Source organism: Bos taurus, chromosome 11 (assembly GCF_002263795.3).
Source record: "Bos taurus isolate L1 Dominette 01449 registration number 42190680 breed Hereford chromosome 11, ARS-UCD2.0, whole genome shotgun sequence".
NCBI classification, from domain to species: domain Eukaryota; kingdom Metazoa; phylum Chordata; class Mammalia; order Artiodactyla; family Bovidae; genus Bos; species Bos taurus.
In genome coordinates this window covers 99,894,933-99,918,599 of record NC_037338.1, presented here as the reverse complement: position 1 = coordinate 99,918,599, position 23,667 = coordinate 99,894,933, and the positions used below count along the sequence as shown (strand labels likewise).

General features: G+C 56.6%; 1 long non-coding RNA gene across 1 annotated transcript; it reads right to left on the bottom strand.

The window, feature by feature from the left end:
• On the bottom strand, positions 1–22,532 carry LOC101904916 (uncharacterized). Its single transcript, XR_009496563.1, has 4 exons — positions 22,457–22,532; positions 10,681–21,714; positions 5,509–10,557; positions 1–4,005 (listed from the first exon to the last, which is right to left on the bottom strand). It is a non-coding gene; the product is annotated as an uncharacterized lncRNA (long non-coding RNA).
• Positions 22,533–23,667: the final 1,135 nt, after the last annotated feature.

The following is a 23,667-nucleotide window of genomic DNA, read 5'->3' as shown; positions in this document are numbered from 1 at the left end:
TATAAGGACCTTATGCTTCATTTAATGCTTGGACATGCCTCAATAACACTATGGTAAAAATATAAGGCAACAAGGAGGACCCATGAGGTCTCCTCTCCTCTTGGTAACCAGGAGGAGATTTTCAAAACACAAATCCAACACAAAAATTCCAAATCCAAAACACAAATCCCTTGCGTAATGCAGCTCACAGGATCCCTTCTGTCTGGGATGGGGACGAGGCTCCTCAGCCTGGCTCCCCTCATCTCGGCTCTCCTGTGTCACCCACTGAAGCTGTTGATCTTTCCTGGAACACGATCTGTCACTCCAGACCACTGCTCTGCACGGGCCCCCAGCTCTTGCCGCTGCTGTTGTGGAGGAGTCTCTACCCTTGGCCATCTTCCCCCTTCTTTGCTTAGAGTTGACTCCTTGCTCAGATCTCAGCTCAGTGGCTCAATGGTCACTTCCCAGGGAAGCCCTCACCATGGCCCTGAAACATGCCAATGCAGCTGCTGCTTTCCTTCTTTGCATGATCTCAGTTGCTATTTTGTCTTTCTTTGTGGCTTTCTTCCCTCCTAGAATGCAGGTTCCGCAAAGGCAGGGACAGCATTGCCCTTCCACCCCCTACCTTTTATTCCCCAGTGTTTGGCAGTTGGTGAGTGCTCAATGCACGTTTTTTGAGTGACTTAATGACCTCTCACTGCACTGATGCTAAAAGGCAGGGAGGGCCCGAGGCAGGCCTGGGCCCTGCTCTTCTCAACCAATCACACAAATGTCAAGGAGAGTCCCCTGAGTAGCAGCATAGGGGCCAGGCTCACCTCTCCACGGACCTGGAAGAACCCTAAGGATAATCCAGTCCAGTTCGTTTGTGCTTCAGATGAGGAAACTAGGAACCAAAAAGAGGACAGGGATTGTCTGGAGTCACACTGTGCGGCAGAAGATTGGCTGGGTCTGGAAGCCGTAGGGCCGGACACTCAGCATGCTCTCCACTGGCCCACACTCTCTTGGAGAGGAAGACCAAGGCTGGTGGGCTCACGGTTTTCATAATCCTGACTGGGAGCCTTGGCGTGGCTGTGATTCCCAGCTGGATGCAGACAGGAGACAGATGACAAAGGCCTTCCTTGTCCTCCTCTAGGGTCTGTCTAGATTCCCACGGGGTAGTACTGAAGTCCTGTCTAGGCAAAAGTGAGAGACAACAGGAACATTCTGGAATAAAGACTGGGGACCCTCAGAGTGAGGCAGAAAGGACAATTCAGAGCTGAGGAAAGGACGAATTGCGGTGGTTCATGCAATCCTTTCTGGGGCAGAGGCAGATGACATTGTTTTGTTTTGGGGGGGCTGTGCCACACGAGGGATCCTAGTTCCCTGACCAGGGATCACACCCGGGCCCTCAGCCGTGAGGGCCTAACCGCTGGACCCCCAGGGAATTCTCCAGATGACATTTTTAAAAATTGACGTCTCCACTGAGATGGTTGTAGATGGACGTGCAGTTGTAGGAAGTAGTACAGAGAGACCCCCTGTGCCCTTCACCCAGCTTCCCCCAGTGGAAGCATCGAGCGGAACAACAGGGACAGTATCAGGGCTGGGATGTAGACGTCGACATGGCCCCCAGTCTTACTCCGATTCCCCAGTTTCCCTTACACGCTTTTGTGTGTCTAGTTCTATACAATTTCATCACAGGATGAAATTGTAGATCCTCCGTCACAGGGAGGATGCAGGACATTTCCATCAGCACAAGGATCCCTCCTGGGGCTCTTTCAAAAGCACACCCCGACTCTACCTCCATCCAGTGTGTCCCTAGTCTGTCCTCCATCATATCATTGTATGACTTCAAATATGCTATCTGAAGGGAATCACAGAGGATGTAACCTTTTTGGGGACTGGCTTTCCTCCTGGGCGGATGCCCCTTTCTGAGCCAGCATCCTGTCTACAGGACCTCGGAGCCCCAGGGGATGGGTTCTGTTCCTCCCACTTTGCAGCTGAGCAAACTGAGCCCTTGAAACTCCAGAGCCAGCACTCTTGGCGGCCACAGCAGGGAGCTTGTCCTCCAGGAGAGGAGGAGGAGGTGGGCTGCGGGTCCCCTGCCCTTTTCCTTTGGCCCTGCTGTGACCCGGCCCGTCCTCTGCTGCCCCGTCTCGGGTAGGTCTCAGTCCCCACTCGGTCCCCAGTGCTGTCTCTTTCCTCCAGAGAGAGGCAGGGACTGTGGATCCCGCTTGGCCACTGAGAAGCTGGTGACTTGCACGGTGGCCCCATCCTCTAAACCTCAGGCTCCCCCCCGGGGAAAAGGGAGAGGCGGGGGAAGGTTCGCACCCCACAAATCCAAGAAGATGCAACGAGGCAACGTGTGAGGAGCAGTCAGCAAAGTGCCAGGCGCGGAGTGAGCCCCCAGCGCACAGCCGCCCGCCGCCCCATTTGGCAATGAATTATGTATGGCCTTCTGGCAGCCCTGTTCAATGGGGCTGTGTGCCTTCTCCAAGCTTCTCCCAGGCCTCTCTCTCCAGTGAGGGGCGCAGGCTCCCCCAGGGCGGCGGGCAGCCTCCTTTGTCTCTCCAGCAAGAACCTGTTCTGTTTCTGGTGGCTGATGCCTCAGTCCCCAGGATGCTCATTTCAGAGGCTGGAGAACCAAGGACTGGGATCAGCTCAGGAACAGAGTAATGATACTAATAATAATATTCATAATAGTGGGACTTCCCTGGTGGTGGAGTGGTTAAGAATCCACCTGCCAATGCAGAGGAGATGGGTTTGATCCCTGGTCCAGGAAGATGCCACATGCCCTGGGGCAACTAAAAAGTAAATAATAACAGCAGCATCAATAATAACAAGGCTGATGGTGCAGGGCTGGGCCTCACTGAGCCTTTTCGATGCACAAGGCACATTTAACAGACTGTCGCCCATTCAACAGAAGTCAGAGCGCCCGTCTGTGCCAGCTCTTTCCTAAGTTCTGGGGCAAAGTGGGCGACAGCACAGAGTCCTGACTACACGGAGCTTGGAATCTACTGCAGGAGGGCAGGCAATTAACAAGGGAGTAATTGATTTAAGTGATACTTCAAATGATAGAGGTTGGGAAGGAAGACAAAGGAGAACAGGGGCGGGAGGAGACGGGGATAGACAGGGCAAGTCCTGCTGGGGCGGGTCCTGAAGGAAGTGAGAGAGCTATCTCCTGAGACATCTAGGGATGAATATTCCGGAAAGGAGCAGCACGTGCCCCAGAGGGCTCGGGGCAGGCCAAGAACCTGTGTCTCCTGCGGGCTGGCCGGTATCACGGGAAGCATCAAATTCTCAGGGCAACCCTGTGAGCCTGGTACAGCCATTGCTCCACGTTAGAGACGAGAAAACTGAGCTTCAGAGAGGATTTGTGTCTTTGTTCGTAGGCTTTGCCGCAGGCCTGGTAACACGTCTGATTACAGGGGCTGCCCCACACTTCACTGGGGGTGTTAGGAGATATGTGGTCTACGTGTAATCCTTTCCTCCTACAACTGGGGAAATTCTGAGTTCTGAACCTATGTAGCCAGGGATTTGGAGTGCAGGACGGTGGGCCTCCGTGATCTTCGCCGTTACTGCTCCCAGACCATCCCCGCTGGCCTTATATCGCCTGCTGGTTCCTATGTTTCTCCTTTTCCAGTCTGAACTCCCAGCATCAGATCCACAGTCCAGTGTTTCAAGATAGAGGCCAGAGGTGCGTGCTCTGCACCCATGGCTCCCGGCAAGGTCCAGGCTACGCCTTTCAAGCGAAGTCCAGAGAAGCCACCACCCAGCTGCATCAGTCTGAGGCAGGCCCAGAGTTGGCAGGCCGGGAGCTCATCGATGCGCCTGCTTGTGTGGGCTCCCCCAGCAGCCGAGAGAGGTGATCAGGCGTGGATGCGCTATCTGACGTTTCTGTCGATGGATGGCCTGGGTGAGTACTGAATGGTGAGTGTCCTCCTTTCATCTCTAGCTGGGGTGGAAGGTGTGAACACCTGTGAGGAAGGAGTCGGTGCAAAATCAAAATGACTCTGCAGAAGGGAAGAGCAGCTGAAGATGAGGACCGACCTGCTGGGAAGGAAAATCCACTCAGCAGCGGCCTCCTCCTGGCCTCTTCCCCAGCCTCCCTGCCTCCAGGCTTGCCCCTTTAATCCGTCCTGCCAAGGTTCTAGATGAATCTTCCCAGTTAATCCTCCAAACCTTGATCATGAAGGCTGCTCAGTACCTGGCCCCACTGTCTCCCTCCCAGACACACACCCGGCCCCCCCCCCCGCCCCCCACCTCCACGCCTTCATCTTTGCTGCGTCTTTGTCTGGAACGGCATTGAAGGCGAACTCACAGGCCAGTCCCCGATATCACAGGAGGCCATCTTTCTAAAACTCTGTAGGCCTCTGTCTCATTTACTCAGGCTGCCCATTCCACATCTTTCTGATTATCCCTGCCCTGCTTGCCCAGACTCCTGAAGTCTCCTAACTGGCCTCCCAGCCTTGGGTTCTGTCCCAGGGCGCAGTGGCCTGGCTGTTGAGGCCCTTCCTAATCGCAGCTGCAGCCTTATGGCTCACCTGGCTCCTTCCTTGACTTCCTTGCATCTGTTCAGTCCAACAAAGCTGTTTAGAGATCTCGGGTTCTCTGAGATAACCCTGGACTTCGAGACCTTCTTACGTGTGGGTCCCTCTGCCAGGAGCACTTTCCCTCCCCCTTAACCTGACCAACTATTTATTTATTTATTTGGCTTCTCCGGATCTTGGTTGCAGCATGTGGGATCTAGTTCCCTGACCAAGGACCGAACCTGGGCCCCCTGCATTGGGAGCACAGTCTCAGCCACTGGATCACCAGGGAAGTCACTTAACCTGCCCAACTCTTACTCATTCTCCTAGACAGTGTTGATTCAACCTCCTCCAGGAAGCCTTCTTGGATTCAGGGTCCCTCCTCTTGTCTCCCAGAGGTCTTGCCTCACTCACGTCATCATAATTTCCCCTCCACACTGAAAGTGACGGGTTTGCCAGGTCCCTCTTCTAGGCCATGGTATCATGAGGACAGAGTCCCACACTGTCTTCTCCAGCCTAGCTGGGGCTCATGAAAACCCAGAAGGAAGAAGTGGGAAATGAAATAGCAACACTTATTGAGCTCCTGCTCCAGGCCAAGCTTTTCACGTGCAGCTCAGGGATTACTGGGCCTTTCTAACAGAGTTAGGTCACCATCTGGCCACACCCAGCAGCCCTGGGCTATTCTCCTTTAATGCGTATAATGGGCATAACCCTGGAGCCTATACTCACTATTGTGAGGATAAAGGACACAGCACAAGTAAAATGTTAAATGCAGCCTCAGGTACTCAGTAAGCATTTAATACTCCTATTGCTATTCATTGTTGGGGCTCTGGAGCCATCCTCTGAGGCTTCAAATCCAGGCTCCTCCACTTCCTTGGCTTTGTTACTTTGGGCAAGTGACTTAACCTCTCTGGACCTCAGTTTCCTCATCTGTAAAATGGGACAAAGTACAGTCTTGTTTTCACTCTCTCTCATAGGGCTGTTGAGAAAATGAAATAAATGAATATGCAGAAATCATACAGACCCTGTATGATGCTTGTCTCAGGGAGGGTATGCTCAATTCTCCAGTCGTGTCCAACTCTTTGTGACCCCATGGACTGTAGCCTACCAGGCTCCTCTGTCCGTGGAATTTTCCAGGCAAGAATACTGGAGTGAGTTGCTCCACCAGGGGATCTTCCTGACCCAGGGATTGAACCCGTATCTCCTGCTTGGCAGGTGGATTCTTAACCACTGAGCCACCCGGGAGGCCCCTGGTGCAGGGAGAGGGCCGACTATTATTATTACTGTCTCAGAATCACCACTAGGGTCTCAATTCTGATCCTAGAATTGAGAAGTGAGGAGACTTCAGATTCTGGAAAACCTTCCAGAATGACTGATCGGAGCGGGGGCAGGGACAAATCTTAGAACTTGTGAAAATCCACTTCCCACTCCCTGCATTTCCTGAAAGCAGTCTATCCCTCACTGATGGTGAGAGCTGCCAGAAGGTTCTTCCTTGGACCTCTGGTGATTCCTCTGGGTTCCCATCCAAGCATGGGTGGAAAGATGAGGGAGGGAGCAGGGTGAATCCCAGAGCTTTCCAGGTTAGCCCAGAATTCAGCAAGGTGGACCGCCTGGGATCCTGGGCAAGTCCACAGTCAGGAGGGTTGGCTGGACTCGGCCTTCTCCAAGGCCTGCCAACTGGAGCCAAATGCAAATCCACTTTTGTTCCCTGGATTTCAGGCCTGGGGACCCAATAGGGTGAGTGTGTCTGAAGATGGAAGGGGGAGAAGGAGAGAGAAGTGTAGGGTCTGAGCAGGAGGAAGGCAGAACGGGGACCCTGGGCAGCCAGAAAGAAGGGAAGGGGTGTGGGAACCGCAGGGCATGGGGCAGGGCCGGCAGCGCTGGGAAAGGGAGCCTTGGGGAGGCGCGGGAGAGGGAGGCCTCATACCAGACACTGTCTAGACGCAGCAATTATTGTCAGCTCGGAACACCCAGGCTCTGCCGGCTCAGCTGAAAGGGAGCTTAACAAAGAGCCCAGAGAGGAAGAAAGCGGGGAGAAAAGCGCCCGTGGAGCCGGCTCCTGGCCTGTCGGGCTCTTTCTCTGCCGGGCTAGCCCCCTTTGTGCTCCATCGATGTGAAAGCCAGCTCCGAGATGCCTGATGGGGACCCTGCTCCTCCTGGGCGCAGAGGGCCAGGCCAGGGTCACTGTGTGGTTTTGGGGAGAGGGAGGAGGATGTCCTGCAGGGGAAATGCATTTTGCACTTTAGTTTTTCTATCTGGAGGAGGGCGAGGGCTGTGGGAATGGAATCCCAAATCCCAGGGAGAGAGCAGGCCTGAGAATTTGCACCCTTCCTGTCCTGTAGGGCCAGTTACCAATTTCTCTGAGCCTTTCTCTTCTCACCTGCAGATAGGAACAATACCACCACCCAACCCGTGGTGGGACATGGCGGTAAGCCCAATTCTCCTCCACCTTGAAGGCCTGCAACCCATACTGATGGGGGAGCTTCAGGGCCGCAGGTGACCTGGGACAAGCCCCTTTCCTTGCTAAGGGCCTTACCTTCACCATTTCTCTGCCTCTGCCATTATTAGGCCCATTTTTCAGATGAAGAAACTGAGGCACAAGAGGCCAGTGCTCACAGCCAGCCGGGCAACGAGTCTGGATTCAAGTTTGTTCCTTCAGCTTCACCTTGACTTTATGATGTGCACCCACCCTGGGGGGTTGTGTGCTAACGGTAGGTAGCAGGACTGATGGGAAAGCCACAAATCCATGTGGTCCAAGAGTCTCAAGGTGAGGTCAGAGCTGCAGGTGGTCAAGCCACAGCACCAGCCACTATCTGGAATCAGGCCTCAGCTGAGCCACTGGACCCCTGTATTAAGGGCAGCCCCAGGCTAAGCAGATCTGCCCTCGCACCCTGGGAGAAGATCAACTGGGACCCAAGGTGGGTAGAGGGCGTGGGTGACCCTGGGTCGCTGCTGCAAGGCTTCCTCGGGCCCCTGAAGTAGTTGAAAGCATACAGACATGGCCCCCGCCCCAGTCAATAACCCAATATCCCAGCACTACCTGCCCCAGCTCCCTTGGGGAGGGGGCCAGATGCTGCTTCCAGGTTCCACAGCGGTTTCATGTGTGGGTATGTGTGTGTGTGTGTCCAAGACTTCCAGGGCTGTGACTGGTGGCTGAGGTCCTCCTCCATCCATCATCCTCCTTGAGCTGGTCTGGCCTGGTCAGACACACTCTGGTCCTGGAGGATTTGGAGGTGTCCCCCAGGGCCTGCCTTGAGTGAAGGTTAGGACACTCAGTGCAAGGGACACACGCACAGTTACTCTTACTCACCCACCCTATAGGCTGTCCCAGAGGTGTGCTCATGACATGCCCCAGCATTCACATCCCCACCTCCAGTGCTGGGGTGTAGACACCTGCTGTCATAGGCTCAGTCCCTGCCCCTGTTGGTCACTGCTGGGTGCCCTCCCCATGTCCAGCATTGGAACTTGCCTTCTTATGCTCCCCGCTGACTACAACTTGGTTTCAGACCTCTTTGCCTGCAGTCAAGGGCACCAAGACCAGCCACAGTCCCACTTTCTGGAAGATTCCAGCACATTCCACGGTCCTTGTGTGGTTTCCTTTGCCCTTCTCCTCTCTGCGCCTTTGCTCAGGCTGTTCCTGCAGCCTGTCCCCACCCTGGCCCAACACAAACACCTGACCTCCCATGAACCTGCTCCCTTGGCTGCCCTGTCTTAGGGGACAGCCCCAGCCACCCTCCTTGCAGGAGCCAGAGCCTGGAAGTGTTCTGGCACTTCCCTCCTCGGCCTCCTTTCCCCCCACACCATGACACACCAGCTCCTGTGCTCTGGACCTCCCAGTCATGTCCAAGGCCAGCCTTCCCTCCATCTCAGAGGCCACTTCCCTGGGCCAGGCTGCCATCACTCTCCTGGGATCCTGGGACCTCTCCGGTACCCACTTTTGTCCCCGGCAGCCCAGGTGAATTTTGCGGATCTGGTCTCCTCTCAGTGTGTGTGTACATGCTCAATCCTTAGTAGCGTCTGACTCTTTGTGACCCCACGGACTGTAGCCCGCCAGGCTTCTCTGACCATGGGATTTTCCAGGCAAGAATACTGGAGTGGGTTTGCCATTTCCTTCTCCAGGGGATCTTCCCAACCCAGGAATAGAACCTACGTCTTTTATGTCCGCTGCATCGGCAAACAGATTCTTTATACTGTACCACCTGGAAAGCCCTGGTCTCCCCTCTCTGCTCTGTAAAACTTCTGAAGCTTCGGGCCGTCTCTAGGACAAGGGCTATGGTGGGCCACCCTGATGCTCTCTTAAGCCCTTGTGCCTCTGGGATCCACAAGCACGCCATCCCTGCTCCCTCCACCAGTAACTCTGCCCTTAGTTAAGCCCCTCCAGTCTTCAGGCACCCCTCCTTCCTCCTTGAGGATCCCTCCCATGACCCCTGCAGAGATCAGCCTCTTGGGACCAGCCCTTCCAGTGCCCCTCACAGTCCCCTGCCAGCCTGCCACCCCCTTGCCATTATTTAATGCATTATTCATAATGGTCTGTGCAGCCTCCGCCTCCCCTGCAGGACCGTGAGCCCCATGTGGGCCGGCTGTGTCTGTCTTGTTTGTCACTGTGTCCTCAGCACCCTCCTCGTAGGCCCCCTCTGGGTTTGGTGTTCAGCTTGGCTCCACCCTAAGCTGAACCCTTCCTTTGCAGAGCTATATGGGGTTTTCAGGGTGGTCTTCCTTGTCCCCTCCCCAGTGATCACCATCGAAACAAGGGCAAGTCATGGGGCTGCTGTGGGCCGGATAGCACCCTAGGGCAGGGCTGTGGCTGCCTGGTGCCCCCTATTCTCCTAGCCTCTGTGCCCCACACAGCCCTGGGTTGGGGATACCCAAGAGGGCGCTGCTTTCTGCCCAGGCTGGGTGGCCTGGGGTGGGTCCCATAGAAGCACCCCTGCCCCCAGCCCGGGCCTGGGAGAGGAACCAGAGGGGTTCAGGAGGGGGGTGACGTGCCCCCTCCACATCCAGTCCCCTCCCAGAGACCCCGGCTGGCTTCCCCCATTCCCACTGGCCCCGCCTCTGGCTGCAGTCCCTCCCTGACCGCCCCCCTCTGCCGGTTCCCTCCCAGCTTTGCCTTCCCTGGCCCCTCTCTCCTGCTCAGCTTCCCTTTCCTTCCCCTCCCCCCTTCCCCATCCTCTCCTCTCCTCTGCCATCCTCTCCTCTCCTCTGCCATCCTCTCCTCTCCTCTGCCATCCTCTCCTCTTTTCTCTGAGTCCTTCTCCCTCGCCTCTTTCCTTTCTTCTTCCTGGGTTAAAAATAATCAACTTTCTGGGAAGCAGCAGCTCCTGCTGTGCCGCCCTCCCCACACTTGGGAGCCCCTGAGAATTGCTTTCTGCGGTTCTCAGCTCGAGCCCCTCCTCTCTCCCACCGCCCGCCCCCCCCCTCCTCCCTGCGAGCTGACTAATAACCCTGGGCCTCAGCAGCAGAGCCAGCTTCTCGGCTAGAAAGGCTTTAACCGCTTCGTGCCCAGAACCCTCTCGCTGGGCCCCCAGCAGGCCAGCGAGAAAGGGGTGCCCGGGTCGCAGACAGCCCCCGAAGCCCGCCGAGCTCTGAGCTGCACGTAGTAGATACTCAATTAATTTTGGTGGTTCAATGAACTTTGACCTGTGACCACCAGACTAGCCCGTCCACCTGCTTTTGCAGCTAACTTGGGACTTGGGGGCAGCGAAGAGACATCGCAGACACCCCAGGGATAGGGAGGGGACGATGCTCTGGGGCCCGCACGGAGGGGGTGACGGGCTGGCGAGGCTCCTTCCACTTGGCCGGGCGGATTCCTTGCCCCAGTGTGCCGTACACTGCCTAGGCAGGGCCAGGGTCGTGGCCGCTACACGGTGGGCCAAGGGCGGGGAGGGGCTGAAAACCGTTCTGGGATCCAAGAACGTTCACCAGCTAGTCGCGTCTTCAGCGATCTTCTTGCAAAAGGGGAAACTGAGGCTCAAAGGAGGCAGGACCTCTCTTCAGGTTCATATGCCGCAGACCTTAAGGGTCGCGGGGCCGCCTGAGACTCGGCTCCAGCACAGAGGTTTCTGCGGCTGTAAGGCTGCGGGGTGGGGAGTGGGGAACATCAAGGTCAAAGGTGAGGAGTAGGTGGGGAGGCGAGGAACTCGAGCCCGGCAGGACCCCCACGGGCTCCGCCCACTCGCGCGCGGGTCCCCGGCATTACCTCATCGCGGCGCGTGCCCATTGGCTGGTTCCCCCGGAGGCCGGCCCATTGCGGCGGAGCGCGTTAACCCTTCCGGCCCAGTGGGCTCAGCCTCGGCCTTGCCACTTGTCCCCGTGGCCCCACGCAGCCTTCGGGGTCCACGGGCCACGGAGACAGGGAAAGGTACTTGGGCGGGCGGGCCTGCGGCCAGAGGGCTCAGTGATTAGAGCACAAGTCAGCCAGCCTCGCTGGGGCCCCATCCTCCTCCTACTGGGCTGTGTGACCTTGGGCAACCGGCCTTACCTCCCTGAGCCTCCTCCGCTTGTTTTCTCAGCTGTAAAAAGAAATGAGTGATGTAACTCCTGCCCTTCCTAATCCCTTCCCCAGTACTTGCCAAGTGCCGGGCACACGTGGGCTCCGCGTTCCACATTGCCTCCTCACTGCAAGAGGTGCAGTTATGATTACGGGTTTTCAGAAGAGGAAACCGGCTCAGAGCCCCGAAGCGCCTCCCAAGGTCACACAGCAGGAAAGTCACAGAGCTGGGATTTGACCCCAAGCCTGTGTGCATCCTGAGTCTGCATTCCTACCCAACTGGCAAAACCCTGCTTCTTCTGGGAGGTGCTGCTTCTAGGAGCTCCTGGTCCCAAAGGAGCCACATCCCCAGCTAGTCAGACCACCAGCAGCCACTGTGACCAGATAATACCAGTGACAAGCTGGAGAGCCAGGGCCTCGGGGGAGGGAAGGCTTCCTGGAGCAGGAGGGGCTGGAGGTGAACATTCAAAGGGGTAGGCAGGAGGACCTTGGGCTAAAGGCAGAGGATGGATGGATGGATGGATGCACGGAGCGGGTGGGCAAGAAGTGGGGTCAGAAAGCTCTGAAGCCTGGAGGGTCTCCTGGGGTCAACCTCCTGGTCCAGGTTCGGCCACCCGTTGCTGAAGTGGAACCTGGGAGGCGGCTTCTCTCTGGGCAGCACTGGAGGCAGCAGTACAAGCAGAAGCCCACATACCTGGTGTCTGAGTATTTACAAGTTATAAATCAAGCTAACAAACTGCTAAATAAAATATGTTCTGTCCTCCTTCCTTGACAAATACACCTTCCTAAGGACAAACACACCTGGAAGGCTGGGTTTGTATTTAGAAATCACAGGCTCCTGGGGTCCACGCTGGAAGTGGCAGCATGGGGAGGGGTGGCCCTGGCCTCCAGTTTCCACTCAACCCACTCTTTTCTTTCTGCCTCAGGTTTTGTTCTTTTCTGGGGGTGAGGGAAGGGTGTGCTTGGGTGCTGATGCTCCAGCTTGCATGACTGAACTCTGCCCACACTCCCTGTAAACAGCCACCTCTTGGTCACCCCTCGGGATTAGAGGTGCCCAAACTGGCAGCTCAGACCACCCCCAGGAGGATGGACCCAGGACATGAGCTGGGGGCCACTGAACAGGGAATTTCATGGTCCCAGGTGCCCAGATCACAAATTTCTTGGCCTGTGAGAAAAGGCACAATCAGAAAAGGGCCAGAGTGCCACTCTCTAAACTGGGATTCGGGTCTGAGGACACTGCTGTGGTTCTTGGATGCTGCTACAGCTGGGGTGGCCCAAACTGAAGGCAGCCCTTCCCCTCTTTTGGAATTCACTTCTGACCATCACTTCCCTCCATGCACCCTGACCCTGTTTGGTTCCCATGTGCCATGCCGACTCCTCCTCCTCTACCTCCACAACTCCCAGCCCAAGATCCAAGGAGCTTTCCACTTAAAGAAGTCATCTCCCTTCACCCTGTACCCACTGCCCCTGCCCCAATCCATGCTTGGCCCCCAGCTCCCACTCTCTGACAGCCTCCCCATCAATCTGCCCCCTATGTCCCCTGGGAGTTGGCGATGGATAGGGAGGCCTGGCATGGTGCAGTCCATGGTGTGGCAGAGTCGGACACGACTGAGCAACTGAACTGAACTGATGTCCCCCAGATAGATCTTTCTAATATGCTGGCCTGAGAGACCACTTCTTTCCCTCTCTACCCATCACTGGCTCTCTGGTTTCGTGACGCAGTGTTTCCAGGCTCCGGATGTCTGCCTCCCCTCAGCTTCTCTTGCTCTCATCACCTTTGGTTCTAAGCTCCAGTTCTTTGGACCTTCCCTCCAATCTGGACAGTTTTATGTCCTTTCTGCCCCCTGGGTCTTCACTCATGTAATTCCCTCTGCCTGGAACCATGCTTTCTGCTCTTCATTTTGCCAGTCTCAGCTTAAGTGGCCCCTCTCCAGGGGACCCTCCCTGAATCCCTGAACCAGAGAGACTTCAATGTGATGGGCTGATTTGCTCTGGAGTTACTGTTTCAGGTGTTTCCCATCTGGACTGTAGGCACCAGGAAGGCAGACTTGGTCTGTCTTGCTCACTTCTCCATCTGAGTGTTGGCAGAGCAGTTGGCCCAGATGAGCCTGCCCTGAACTAGAAATCAGGAGACTGAGAATGGTATCAATGCATGCCATGTACCAGGTCTCATATACCTGCATTAGTTCAGTTCAGTCGCTCAGTCGTGTCCGACTCTTTCGACCCCATGAATCGCAGCACGCCAGGCTTCCCTGTCCATCACCAACTCCCGGAGCTTGCTCAAACTCATGTCCATCGAGTCGGTGAGGCCATCCAACCATTTCATCCTCTGTCATCCCCTTCTCCTCCTGCCTTCACCTCATAGAATATGTTTATTTCTCAAAACCATTTTTGCTTTTTGTTTTGTTCGTTTTGGAGGGGAGGGGGGTTGGCCACACTGTGGCATGTGAGATCTTAGTTCCTGGATCAGGGATTGAACCGGTGCCCCCTGCATTGGCAGCATTGAGTCCCAACCACTTGGACCACCAGGGAAGTCCTCACTTTTGAAATAGGAACTATTATTCTTCCCATTCTACAGAATGAGTAGACTGAGCACAGAGGGTTCAGAGACAGGCTCACAACAGACTCAGCGAGCAACAGACAATCAGCAGGCGACCAGCAGGCAACAGACCCAGACTGAACCCGGGCAGCTGAGTTCCAAAGCTCAACCGCCTCCCTCCTTCCACCTAGTCCCAGGTGGGCCAGGACCTTGCTGTGTGCCCCTGGACCAGTGTCTCCACTTCTTTGAGCTGAAGTTTTCCTGCATAGGCAATGTAGGGTCGCCAAAGTGGTGATCCCCGGGATCTCTTCCAGCCTGACATCCTAGGGTCTCACGATACTTCCTGGGACATCCCCCTGGTGTTCTGCCCTTAGGTGAGCACCTGCTCTTGGCCCCGCCTCCTCAGGTCGCAGCCCCGCCTCCTCAAGACTCTCTGTGGAGGTCCTGCAGTTGGTGCCCAAGGACTTGAATGGATTGCAAATAGTTGGGTGTGAGTTAGGCAAGGTGGATGGGGGTGGTCAGTACTTAGAAGCTGTGGCTGATCTTTTTTTAATCAGTAAGTCACAGGAGGCAGGGCCCATGGCTCACCCAACCCACTTGACCCCGTGGTTCTAGAACTCATCTAAATTTGAAACATTCCACCTCAGACAGGCAGGAGCCCAGAGTGCCCAGATGTGTACCAATCATCTTGTCATCACAGCCAGCTGGTGCTGGGCCTCCCCTCGCAGGGACCGCTCATACCCTCCCAAAGCTGAGCTGCTAGGGACTGGGGTTCAGGCAGAAATGGGAGGCCAGTGGTCCAGGGGGCTTGAGCAGTCACGTCCAGAGGCCATTTGGAATAGAGTCCAGCTCGAGTCCCCATGCCAGAGGAGACACTTCACCACATCTGAGGGTTTTGTCACAAGAGTTCTGAGGGATATGCACCCATTTTTCCAGAGAAGGACACGACATGAAGAGTTTGAGAGGGACAGGGACTTGCCCAGAGTCACACAGCCAGGAGAAAGAGTCTGGATTTTGTTCTTAATCACTCTGCCTCAGGCGAAGGTGTTCAAAGCATGTTCCTAGACAGAATGAAGGTATGTCTAGTCAAAGCTATGGTTTTTCCAGTAGTCACGTATGAATGTGAGAGTTGGACTATAAAGAAAGCTGAGCACCGAAGAACTGATGCATTTGAACTGTAGTGGTGGAGAAGACTCTTGAGAGTCCCTTGGACTGCAAGGAGATCCAACCAGTCCATCCTAAAGGAAATTAGTCCTGAATATTCATTGGAAGGACTGACGTTGAAGCTGAAACTCCAATACCTAGGCCACCTGGTGCGAAGAACTGACTCATTGGCAAAGACCCTGATGCTGGGAAAGATTGAAGGCAGGAGGAGAAGGGGACGACAGAGGATGAGATGGCTGGATGGCATCACTGACTCAATGGACATGAGTTTGAGTAAGCCCTGGGAGTTGGTGATGGACAGGGAGGCCTGGCGTGCTGCAGACCATGGGGTTGCAAAGAGTCGGACACGACTGAGCGACTGAACTAACTAGACAGAATGAGTGAAGGTTCTGGAAGAAACTCTGGGGCACAAACCCAGGTCCACATAAGGGAGTGTTTATAAAAGTGTGAGTGCCCTGTCTTCACCATCCCAGCCTCCATCCTTTCCTGCTTTTCTTGTGCTGCCTCATTTACTCACTCCTTAGACTCTAAGCTCCACCAGGGCGGCAGTGAATTCTTTCTTTACCATGTGCCCAGCATGTAATTCCATGCCCGGCACACAGAGGTGTCAGCAACTCCCCCGTGAAGGAAAACTCTGAGAGCAGCAGGCAGCAGATCCACGCCCCCTTCCATGTGGCCTGGCCAGTCCCCTCTTGGCCCTGGCCTCTGTTTCTCCCTCTCTGAATAAGGAGTGTTGTGTGCCACCCTGAGTCTGAGCTCAGGTGAGCTGCTGGGCTCCTGCTGGGCCTTGCTGGGCCAGGGAAGGGGCCCTAACACCCAAGGGGCAGTGACGGGGAGGGTGGACACTGTGAGGTTCATCTTCCCCATCTCCCATAAATGCATCTACCTTGAAAGCAGGTTCCTCAGGTCTTTATCCATACCTGCCTGTCTCCCCTCATTCTCCTGATTCTGGTCACTCGCCAAAACCATTCCTTCTCTAGAAGTTTCTCTCATCAGGGCCAGGCAACCACAGTGGCACTCTGCTGGATGGCAGGAGGGGATCTGAGGCTCCAGCCCGGTTTCCCTGTCCCCCCTTCCATCTCCCTCCCCGCCTCCGTGGAGGTCACAAGTCTTCCTCCTTGCAAGGCAGCCCCCACAAACAGACAATGCCTGCTACTTGTCAGGAACCCCAAGCCAACCCCACTCCAGGGCTTAGCGCAAAGTGCACTAGGGTCTCAGTTTGCAGGAAGGGCATGACCAGGACACTCAGTTGGGGAGCGGGCTCACCTCAAAGATGAGTTGCACCAACCAAAGCTCAGTTCATTCCCAAACGCAGCCCAGCAGGAACCTGGCAGCCCTGAAATGACATCCACTGGGACACATCTGAGTTTCTGCAAGACACTTCCAGTGTCATTTTACAGATGAGAAAGCTGAGACTCCCGAAAGAAGTGACCTCAAGGTTCTGGTGCCGTTCAAGCCACCAAATACTCCTGAGGCCCTGGAGGGTTGATGGGGGTGGGAGGGGTTGGGACAGCCGCACCTGGGAGTGTGGCTGTTCAAAGCCCAGGTGCCTGTGACCTGCGGGTGAGAAGGCGAGGCCTGGAGTGGCTCTAGTGGGAGTGTGGACAGCTCCTGGCACAAACAGGGGCGGGTATTCATTTGAGAGGACCTTGACGGAGTGGGACTGGGACAGTGTTTGCCATGGGGGGAGCTTCCCTCGTGGTCCAGTGCTTAAGACTCCACACTTCCAATGCAGAGGCGCAAGTTCAATCCTTGGTTAGGGAACTAAGATCCCACAAGCCGCATGGCTTAGCCAAAAAACAAATGTTGCCCATGGGAAGAGATCAAGGTTGAGCAAGAATTGGTGCAAGGTCTGGATTGTGCTGGAATGGAAGAGAAGGGGGATGGGTCCCTGTCCTCACTGGAGTTGGGGAGGGTAAATACCATGGGGAGGAGGCAAGACTAGAGGCTGTAGGAGCCCACGGGAGGGGCACCACTGTGTAAGGTATGTGTGTGAATGTGTGTGCGTTTGTTGTGTGGTCAGGGCATGTAAGGTGTGCACACTGAATGGTCCATGTGATGTGTGCGGGTGTGTGTCTGCAGTCTACGGCATGTAGAGTGTGTAAATGTGCAAGTGTGTGTGTGTGTATGTGTAAGCCTTTGTGTCTGTGATCTGTGTAATGGAGTGTGCCTGCGCCTGTGTGCGGTGTGGTCTGTGTAATGTGTGTGTGTGTGTGTTATGGGGCGGTTGTAACTAGGACACTCCCCAGGGGAAGAGCTAAGGAGAGACGGTGGAGATGTTAACCAGAAACAGGGGAGAGGAGAGAGGGGGTGTTCCTAACAGAGGAAGGGAAGAGCACGTACAAAGGCCTTTAGGCAAGAAGAGGCCCCCCTAGCTCTGGAGCACTTGAAAGAGTCTTAGTGAAGCTGGGTGGGGGGGCGGGTAGGGAGAGGCAGGGATGCGGGGTGAATCTTTCTCTGATGCTTGAGGGGGAGTGTGTGGGCAGGAGTGGGGAGGTGTGGGCAGGAGTGGGGAGGTGTGGGCAGGAGCAGGGTGTGGGTCAGGAGGGCTCAGCCACACGGACACACACGGGCCCACGGGAGGGGCAGGCCTGGACCCAGGAGAGACGCTGGGTGGCCCTGGGGGTGCATGTGGGGAACAGCCTGAGCCACAACCACCCATCCGAGAAGCTGTGTGGTCCGGGATCCCAGACCTAATCCCTGCTCAGCCCCAGAGAGCAGCAGCCAGAAGGGTCTTCGTTTCCATCTATCCACTGGGCCCTGAGGTTATAGGCCAAAGACCCAAGGAAGAGCCTAAGAGTGGCCATGTTTTGGGTACAGTCAGTCTCCATACATCTCTGATGGGGTAGGCATTTGCTAACAAGCATTCCCAGCACCCAGGAGGCTGGGGAGGTGGAAGGTGGCAGGCAGCTCTGGCACAGGGTTCAGCTGTCAGTACCTGACTTGAGGGCGCAGAGCAAGGTGTGGAGGACAGGGGGCTGAGAGCCAGCGAGTTGAACCCAGGTCATCAGACTCCAAATCGGCCCACTCACTGGATACGGTGCTAACAGCTACCCCGTAGCCTTCACACTGCATGGTCTTTTCTTATTGGAGCCTTTTCTTATTTCTGACTTGATTTTCAGCCCTGCTTTTAGAGATGAGAAAACTGGCCTGGACTCACCCCCCCGCCCCCCACCGTGGGCCTGCTCCAGAACACGCCCCTCCACCCACCTTGTTAGGTCTGCCCGATCAGCAGATACCTCAATGGGTCTTCAACCCAAGTCGTTAAGAGCGTGTGGCAAGGCAGAAAGGACTCGGGCCCAGAAACCCAGCTCTGCTGCCCATGTGCTGTGTGACTTTGGACGAGTCCCTTCCCATCTCTGGGCCTGGGGTCACCCAGCAGTACAACGCACTTACTGAGTCTGGGAAGATTCGTGGAGCACCTGCTAAGTGGCAGGTGAGGACACGTGAGTTCAGAAAGCCTAAAGGACTTGCCCAAGGTCAAGGCAATTTGAGACTGGAACCCCAGAGTGTGCCCTACCGGCGCCACAGCCGACTCCACAGCCCCCAGGAGCGCCGCCCCCCACCCCTGCTGCCCGCAGCGTGGGGTTCAGGGGCCCCACGCGGTTCCGGACCGTGTCAGCCTGAAGTCAGGCCGGGGCCCCGCGGGGCTCAGCACTGCACAAACAGACGGCGCGGGCCGGGCCGGGGGCGGCGATGACTCAGGGCCCCGAGACGGCCGGGAAGCGGAAAGTTTTGTGCCGATGACATCACCGGGCCGCGAGGGCGGGAGGGGGCCGGCTCCGGGAAACGGCGGCCTGGCGGGCGGCCCGGCCTGGGGCAGGGCGCGGGTGGGAACGCGGGGCCGCCACGCTCGGCCGCGCCGAAAAAGATCCCAGACCCCGGCCCCGGCCCCCAGCTCCCCACCACCCTCCCGGCCCCGGAGCCTGATCGCCCGCGAGAGCGGGTTCCACCCCGCCTGCGAAGACGCCGCGCTCCCCAGCGCTCCGGAGGCACCGCATCCATCCTGCCGCGTCCCTGCATTTTAATTACCGCCATATTAATATTCATGAGCCGGGACTCAGGGGGACCGCGGGCTGTCATTTCCCTCGCCCGCGCACCCCCCGCACCCCTCTTCCCCGGCAGAGTCGCGGGTTTTTTCCCTCCCGCTCCCAGCCCCGCCCGCGCCAACTGTCGGTGCCCAGCCGTTGTGGGGTGTGTGTGAGGGAGCGTGAGTGTGAGTGGGTGTGAGTGCCCTGGGCAAGGGTGAGGGTCGGGAGGGAAGGGTCGGGACACGGCGAGGGACTGAGTGTGAGGGTGGGGTGTGCTTGCAAGGTGTGAGTGTGTGTCTGCTTGTGTGAACGTGCATGCCTGTGGGAGCATGGGCCTGCGTGCACATGCCTAACCCTGTGTGCATGCCTCTGCGTGTGCACGCCTCTGCGTGTGCACGCGTGTGCACGCGTGTGTGCATGCTGGTCCGTGGATCCCTGGGCAGTCCCAGGGGCTGTTTGCCAGTCACAGGGGGGAATCTGCTGTGTGCCAGGTCTGGCCTGGGGCAGGGAGAGGGGGTCACAGGATCTGACTATATAAGTGGGGAAACTGAGGCCTGGGGAGAGGCTGGGGCTGGTGCAAAGTCACCCCCGGAAGTGGGTGGCCCGGCAAACTGGTGCCTTGGGGGCTCCATCAGGCCCCTTAGCACACCAGAACACTGAGGCACTGGTCTAGCTAGTGAGATGTTTGAGTCCACAGACCCAGCTTTAATGCCCACTGTGGAATTGTGTGTGGGGGTCCCCGCTGGGGATTCTGGGGGTATGCTGTGAATACCCAGGGATCAGAGGGTGCTTCACCAGAGACAGAGAGGCTCCACAGTGGTGCTCCCAGTCCCCATCCCTTGCCTCTTGGCCCCTTGAAGCCTGCCTGCAGACCCCCCTCTCCCAGGCTCACAGAACCCAAGCAGTCTTGCCTCACAATGGAGCAGGCAGACAGACTTCAGGCTCCTGGTCCTCCTCCCTGGGCCTGGGATCAGGCAGTCACTCAGTCATCCACCCAACCAACGTGCAAGCGGCCATTGTGTGCCAGTTACCGTTCTCGGCACTGGGGATTCTCTTGAGTTTAGGAAAAACCACACCACTCTGCTCGCAGTGCTGGCTGTCTCCACCCCGGGGTGGGGGTCTCTGGGCTCTCAGGGGAGGCTTTTGTCTCTCTGTGCGCATGCTCACTGGGTGTAGGCCTCTAGGGCCCCTGTGCACGGAACATAACCCCCCAACCCCAGCCTTGCCACAGAGGCCCAGTTGCACACACACTGGGAGGGCCTGGCTATCGTCTTGGGCTAGTGGACAGCCGGCCAGACACTGCTAGGCAGTCTGGATCTCTGCTTCCCTCTCCTTCTGGAACTTGTCCTTCTCCTGGCCTCTAAGCCAACTAGTCACAGGGGTGGCCCATCCGTCTTTTCCTGGGTGAGCCAAGGACTTCCTCCTTCTCACGTCCACCCTGCCCCAGTCCTGCCCTTCTGAGCACCCAGAACAAGCTGACTGTCCCCTCCCCTTTGCCCAGGCAGGGCTGGGTTGGAACTCATGTCCCAGCCGCGTCCCCTGAGTTTTTTTCCCCCTTCTTGGGGAGCTCTGTGGGAACACAGATCAGGGGACAGGAGGTACAGTTTGGGACTCTCTTGGAAGGAAGTCAGGGTTTGGCTGGGCTCCACCAGTGAAGTAGGAGTTCGCCTGGTAAATGGCTGGGAGGAGAAGGAGGAAAGGCATCCCAGGCAGAGAATGGCTCGGGGCGCGGCAGGGCCGGTGGGGGGGCGGTGACTGTAGCCCCTCTTCTAGAAACCAGAGCAGGCCAAAGGCAAGAGATCTGGGGAGACAGGACGGGTGGACGTTCTCCTGAAGAGCCCAAGGCAGGACAGCCTAGTGGTCAGGACTCTCGGGTGAGCCCACCCTAGGTGAGAATCCCACTCCCCCTGCACTGTGAAGCTTGGGCAAGACACAGAGCCCCTTTTCCGCATCTGTCCATTGGGAAGAGTAACACTTTTTTCTCCTTTTTCTGCTGGATTCTATTCAGATTAAGAGACACTTGTCCCTAAAACACCCAGCACAGTGCCCGGTGCTCCTACAGGGGACAGTCTGTCCTCAAGGACAGAGGGAGGCCCCTGGGATAACTGTCCCCATTTAGCCCAGAAGGGGATTTAAGGCTCAGCCTGTGTCCCACAAGGGGGAGGAGTTTGGGATGGACAGTCTGGGGCGAGCAGGAACAGGCTGAAGCTGTGTCAGGCGAGGCTCAGGCTCCAGGTGAGAGGAGGGTCTCCAGGTCCCACGGCCCCGGCCCCACCTGTCTCTGAGAAGATGCTGCCAGATCACCCATCACTCAAACTGCCGGAAAGCCGGGAGTCAAGAGAGGTGGCCTGGGTCCACCAGTCCTGGCTCAGTCCTGCTGCAGCCTCCCACATCTCTGCCTCCCAGCTCTCCTCTCTCCTTTGAAAGTTTGCTTCTTTTTTTTTTTTTGGAGTAGTTATACCCAGACAAGGCAAAAAAATAAAAATAAAAATTGAAGGAAACGCTATAAAAGTTGCCACAGTGCATCCTGAGCTGTCCTTCTGGTCTTCTGGGTGTAGGTTTCCAGGACATTTCCCTGCCTAGAGAACTGCCTTTTTCCAACTCCTATGGGATAGTACCCACCTCCACTCAAAGACCTGCAGAGACTCCCACGTGTATATAGCAAAGGCAGCTCTTCCAAGGCTTTCAGCAACACTACCTTCTCCCCTCAAGCTGCCATGCCTTTGCCCTTGCTATGCCAGCCTCCAGGGGCCTCTGCCAAAACTCTACATTGCTCCAGACCAGACTTCCTTGTTGTCAGGCATCTGCCCCCTCTCTCAGCTCCTGCCCTTCTTGCCCCTCACCTCTCTCCTGGTGCCCCACAGTCCCAGGGGTCTTCATGGTGGTGCTTTTCAAATCTAGTTTTCACGAGAGAGTCATCAGAGTCATGCGTTCTCACTCGACTATGGGCTTCTCCGCACTTTCTTCCTTTTGTTGCCACGTCCCTCGATGTCTTACACATAGTGGGTGCTTGAAAAAAAAATTTATTTTTAAGTGTTCAATTTGGTTTTTCTTTAGGGATTCAGTCTCCAAGACAGCAGATCCGGGTTTGAATCCTGACTCTCTCATTTCCTAGCTGTGTGTCCTTGAGAAATTCAGTCGACCTCTCTGAGCCTCTGTTACTTCATCTGGAAAATAAAGTCAATACTAACACCTCCCTCCACGAGTAACAGTGAGATGACAGTGTGTGTAAAACACCCAGCACTGGGCTGAAGCAGAGAGCTGCTGACATGTTCTACTCACGGGAGTTGTGCAGTCCTATTCTGTCTCATTCAGACTTGCCCAAGGTCGACGGTCAGGTGGAGGGCAGTGCTGGGACTCGACCCCTGTCTCCGCCCACTCCAGGGCACCTGACTGCCTTCTAATGAGTGAGACTCACAGATCACTGTCTGTTTAGTAGATAAGGGGAGAACAGGGTAGAGAGAGGCTGAGTTGTGACCCCCGGTCATACAGCCCTGTGAGCAAAGTAAGGGTCAGCCTGTCTGCCAGGTCCCTGGTGGGTTTTCTGGGCCCCTTCTCCACAGCCTCAGTGAGACCCACCACCCAGATCAGGGGCCTCTGGTCCTCCTGGGGGGCCAAGGAATCAGCAAAGAGGGCCTCTTGGTGGCCTGATGGCCCCCACAATCGGGAAGTCACTAAAGCAAAGACTCCCCACTTGTGGGATGCTCACATGGACCCTGTTATCCTGTCTTCCAGGGGCTCACTCACACACCTGGGGTACAGGGGCTTGCCAAAGGAGGGGTATGACCAGCATCCTTCCCGCCCAGACCTCATTGACCAGCACGGGACAATGAGCTCTTGCCTGGGCTGCGGCAGCCCTGGGGCTGGAGCTGGAAGCTGGGTACTGCTCAGGATCAGGGTCAGAGCCCCTTTGCAGAACATCTGGGGGCTCTTCCCCAGCCCTGGCCCCCGCAGAGCCTGCCCAACTGCGTCTCTGAGCCGCACCCAAACTCTTCCGGGCTTTGCCAGGGAGACTGGAAATTTCTGCCCAGCAGCTTCTCTGGGAGGATTTCGACACTCAGCTCAGTGGGGGACTGGGAGGAGCCAGGCTGCTCCCGGCTCAGCTTCTCACGGCTCTGCTTGGGGGGAATGGGAGGGGGACTTCGCTAGGCCTTGGTGAGTCCTTCAAAAATAATTGTAATAACAGTCAACCGGTTCCAACAACAGTGACCCTGTACTGAGCGCTCACTGAGTGCCAGACTCCGTGCTAAGTCAAGACTGGCACCGCATCAGTGCCATAGCCCAGGCGAGGCTGGCACTGTTACTAACCCATCTCACAGACGAGCAGAAGCAGAGTGGTGAAGGCGGCCGTTGAGGCTACAGAGGCAGAAGCCGAGGCCAGGCCTGTGATATTCCGGAGCCCAGGAGGTGCAGGTCATTAGCTGGTTGGGAGCAGGCAGGGCTGCCTGGGGTAGGAGAAACACTGGGAGCCACGAAAGGCAACTCTGATACTCAAACAACAACTATGGCTCGACCAGAAACTGCAGTTCAGGTGAAGGCATGCTTGGACCCTGCGTCTCTGTTAGCAGCCTCCTGGGGGTACACTCGGACCCCTTGAGACCTCAAGGGGTCTGGAAACCTCGCCCCAACCAGTCCTGGTAAACCAGTAATTCCAGACCCCTCCCTCCCCTGTCTGGCTCTGGGGCTGGGGGCGTCTGATCCTGTGAGGTCAGATGCTTCAGGCTTGCTTTTTGCTTTCTAGGTCCCTGGAAAAGTGCGCGGTCAAATTCACCCTGAGGGTAAGGTGCCCCTACCGAGCGCCTCGCCCTCGGCTCCCAGGGCTGTCACCAGCCTCCAAGTCACAACCGGGGGAGAGGGGCGAAGGGAGAATCTCAGGACTCGGGCAAAGGAATGGGGTGGCCGGAGGGAGGCGGGGGTTTCGGACACCCCGGCCAGGCAGCAGAGCGACCCGCCGCCGCAGTG